Source organism: Bison bison, unplaced genomic scaffold (assembly GCF_000754665.1).
Source record: "Bison bison bison isolate TAMUID 2011002044 unplaced genomic scaffold, Bison_UMD1.0 scf7180017864484, whole genome shotgun sequence".
In the NCBI taxonomy this organism is placed as follows: Eukaryota; Metazoa; Chordata; class Mammalia; order Artiodactyla; family Bovidae; genus Bison; species Bison bison.
This window is the reverse complement of record NW_011495044.1, coordinates 4,129,381-4,133,358: the sequence shown is the minus strand read 5'-3', so window position 1 is coordinate 4,133,358 and position 3,978 is coordinate 4,129,381. Positions and strand designations below refer to the sequence as shown.

Here is a 3,978-nt window from a genome sequence, read left to right as displayed (position 1 = left end):
CTATTCCCCTAAAACTCAAAAGCGTGCGTACCATAGCAGAGGTCCACAAAAGCTGAATACGCTGTCTTGGACCCCGTTAGCAGAGGTCCACAAAAGCTGAATACGCTGTCTAGGACCCCGCTAGATACCTCTGGACTCTAAAGGGGGCGGGGTCAGATGGCTCAAGTCTCACCAAGTCGTCGCCCCTTCTCAATTCTCGCGAGACTTCAAGCAACTAAGCTTCTGCGCATTAAAGACACTAGGAGCCAAGGCGCCAAAGGAGGGGGAGGGGAAGCGGGGGGAGACGGTGCAAACGGCGTGGCCGCCATCTTGTTTGTACCCCGGCTTAGGGCGCGCTCCGTTCTCCGTGACGCACGCTTCCCCCTCCCCTCCGTCGTGCCCAGGCCTCTGCATTGCCCGACTCCGTCGGAGCGTGGGGGCGGCTCCTGCTCTTCCCTGGCCTTCTGAGCCGAGGCGTGTGAGTGTGCGGGAGCTACCGCGGGTGGGAGGGGGAGAGGTGAGCGGCGGTCGCGAGGGGAGGGGCGGCGCTTCCCGCCCTCGGCGGAGACCTCACTTCCCTCGCGTGGCTGCTGCTGTAGTTCGGTCCGGCCTGCCCACCGCCATGTTGTGTTCTCCCTGGCCCGCCGCTGTCGCCGCCGTCGCGCTCGTGGGGTCCGTGCGCCTTGTCGGCCCGGCTCGCGGGCTTTTTCCCATTGGCGGAAGGCGACGGCGGGGGGGGCTCGCTCGTGATTGGTTGGTGGCGGGGAGGCCGAGGACCTGGCACGTTATTGGTCGCGCTGGCTTCGGCCTAGGGGTTGTCAGGGAATCAGAGGCTGTGGGGATGCGCGCGTCTTCGTCTCGGTCTGTCGAGCGATGACCACTTACAGCGCAGGCGTGGGGTGGGGTTGGGGGGCGAGCCTAGAGGCCGTAAGCCGGGAGAGAGGGTGATGGTCTGGCAAGTACTTCAGGAGTATCCTATGCGTGGCTGGAAGTGGGAGGCACTCCAAATTCCAGAGGTGCCCTCCGGAATGGCCTGGGATAGGGGCGTGTAAGCCACAAGGGTGCCAGGCTTGGAAACGCTGAAACCTGAGTTACAGGTTGAGACGATCTTTGAGATCCAGGGGTGCTAGACTTGGAGTATAACACAGGGAATGACCCTGATATCCACAAATGCCAAATCTGAGAGCATAGTATAGAAAGAGAGGGCATCAGGGCCCTAGAGACACATCCGATGAACAATAGGATCAGATCAGGAATTTTGCTAGAGAGTGCCAGTGCTGAAACACAGGTTTTGGTGAAACCCTGGAGTCCGTAGTTACCAAATGAGGGCTGTGGTTATGGTGTGAGGAGGAAGTAAACAAATCCAGGCCGTTCAGTTCAGTCGCTCAGTCGTGTCCGACTCTTTGCGACCCCATGAACCGCAGCACGCCCGGCCTCCCTGTCCATCACCAACTCCCGGAGTTCACTCAGACTCACGTCCATCGAGTCAGTGATGCCATCCAGCCATCTCATCCTCTGTCGTCCCCTTCTCCTCTTGCCCCCAATCCCTCCCAGCACCAGAGTCTTTTCCAATGAGTCAACTCTTCGCATGAAGTGGCCAAAGTACTAGAGTTTCAGCTTTAGCATCATTCCTTCCAAAGAAATCCCCGGGCTGATCTCCTTCAGAATGGACTGGTTGGATCTCCTTGCAGTCCAATGGACTCTCAAGAGTCTTCTCCAACACCACAGTTCAAAAACATCAATTCTTCGGCGCTTAGCCTTCTTCACAGTCCAACTCTCACATCCATACATGACCACTGGAAAAACCATAGCCTTGACGGACCTTTGTTGGCAAAGTAATGTCTCTGCTTTTGAATATGCTATCTAGGTTGGTCATAACTTTTCTTCCAAGGAGTAAGCGTCTTTGAATTTCATGGCTGTAATCACCATCTGCAGTGATTTTGGAGCCCAAAAAAAATAAAGTCTGACACTGTTTCCACATCTATTTCCCATGAAGTGATAGGACCAGATGCCATGATCTTAGTTTTCTGAATGTTGAGTTTTAAGCCAACTTTTTCACTCTCCTCTTTCACCTTCATCAAGAGGCTTTTTAGTTCCAGGCTGAGAGGGAGGCAATCTATTGGATAGGTGTGCTTGTTCTTAATAACAGAATGCCCAGCCTAGGGGGCACAGCATTTAATAGTGACAGATCTGTAGGAGTGAAAAAGTAGAAGCATTTAGGGAAACATTTTCAGATTTGGGAATCATATTAAGAGAGTAGTTATAGATGATGGGGTCTCAGGACCATGCTGCTAGTTTTAGGTGTTCTATAGGAAGTTTTGTGGCTTAGACAGTAAAGAATCTGCCTGCAGTACGGAGACCCAGGTTCAGTCCCTGGGTTGGGAAGATCCCCTGTAGAAGGGAATGGCAACCCACTCCAGTATTCTTGCCTGGAGAATTCCATGGATAGAGGAGCTTGGTGGGCTACAGTCCATGGGATCACAAAGAGTCCAGCGCAACTGAATAACTAACACACACGTGTAGTTTTACTGCTCTAGCAAAGTTACAGATCAGGGCTCAGTTTCCAGGTTTCCAAAGCTACTCTTTCTAGCAAATATCAGATACTTGGCAATTGTTTGTTTGGCAGGATGTTGTTAGGTTCCTCTTTAGTGGAGGAGCACTTGACAGATCCTAGATCTTGACACATTTATTTCCTTTTATATATGTCTGAAAAGCACACCCACCCTCATACACAGTAAAGGAAAATTTTTTTCATAAGCAGCTCAGAGCGAAAATAAGCTAGTGCATAGCATCTTGCATCTTGTCTTATGTAACAGGGTTTGTCAACTCTGTGGTTCATATTTAAAAAAGATTTTTTTTAAATTGAGAGTTGTTAAGAGTCAGCTTGTTGGGGGTACGTTCTTTTCTCTTTGAATTGTAGTAACTTGGATTGTATTACATTTGCTCCTCCTGAGGTTTGGAGATCATGGAAACACATTTGTTAAACCTCTGTTTTTCTAATTTGTTTGTCCTTGTCTATTTTAGGTGGTTCTTTCAACTTTAGCTAGATATTACATTTATGTTTTCAAGAAACTCCTGTGATTTTCACATTTCTCAGTTTTATGCGAATGCAACTAAAATTTCAAGACAGAAGGGGAAAGTAGTAGAGGAAGAGGATTGACATTTTGGAGTACATTTAACACATTTTCTGTTAGGTAGACATCCTCATGTTGCAGATGAGAAAATTGAAGATCAGAGAGGTTAAGTAGCTTCTCCAGTGTTGCTCAGTGGTTGAGCTAGGATTAAAATTCAAGTAGCCTGATGTCAAAGCTTGTAGTTTTATCTGCTGTGTCTTGCTATCAGCATAAACCTGACTTGTCAAAACTCTCAGGTAGTTTTACATTTCACAGTGGATCATTTTTCCTTGACTTCTGGATGTTAGGGATGTATTGAGTGGGAGAATTTGAATAAGAAATTGTATTTATTTGAATAATTATAATAAGAATTTGTTGTACTGTTCAGACCACAGAATGATAACCATATAGAATATTGTTTCTTCAACTAGGTGTTTAAATTGTATCCGTTGGTTTCTCTTGTGAAGGGAGAGATTAACATAGTAAACTGCTGGAGTTTTTCTGAACCCAGGTAGGTGAAAATATGTGCCGAAAATATGTACAGAAAGTTTAAGAATCTGCATTCTTTAAACCCAGGCTTCAAAATATTGTTGCCATAGACTTTCTATATATGGAAGTGATTAATGCTGAGCAGTGAGGAACTACCAAGTACATAGTGTAAAGAGCTCACTGGGGAACTTTTTCCAACATCACCATTCTTTAGCACATTTGTCTCCAAACACTGCTGCTGCTGCTGCTGCGTCGCTTCAGTCGTGTCCGACTCTGTGCGGCCCCATAGACGGCAGCCCACCAGGCCCTGCTGTCCCTGGGATTCTCCAGGCAAGAACATTGGAGTGGGCTGCCATTTCCTTCTCCAGTGCATGAAAGTGAAAAGTGAAAGTGAAGG

At 48.1% G+C, this 3,978-nt stretch overlaps 1 protein-coding gene across 3 annotated transcripts in view; it reads left to right on the top strand.

The window, feature by feature from the left end:
* Nucleotides 1-26: 26 nt before the first annotated feature.
* Nucleotides 27-3,978, top strand: part of NFYC (nuclear transcription factor Y, gamma) — a 64,937-nt gene continuing 60,985 nt past the window's right edge. The window contains exon 1 of one of the 3 annotated variants that reach the window (XM_010862703.1): nt 27-457. The gene's annotated coding sequence lies outside the window, so the exon portion shown is untranslated. The remainder of the gene's footprint in view (nt 458-3,978) is intronic. The other 2 variants (XM_010862697.1, XM_010862695.1) reach the window with 2 other exon arrangements.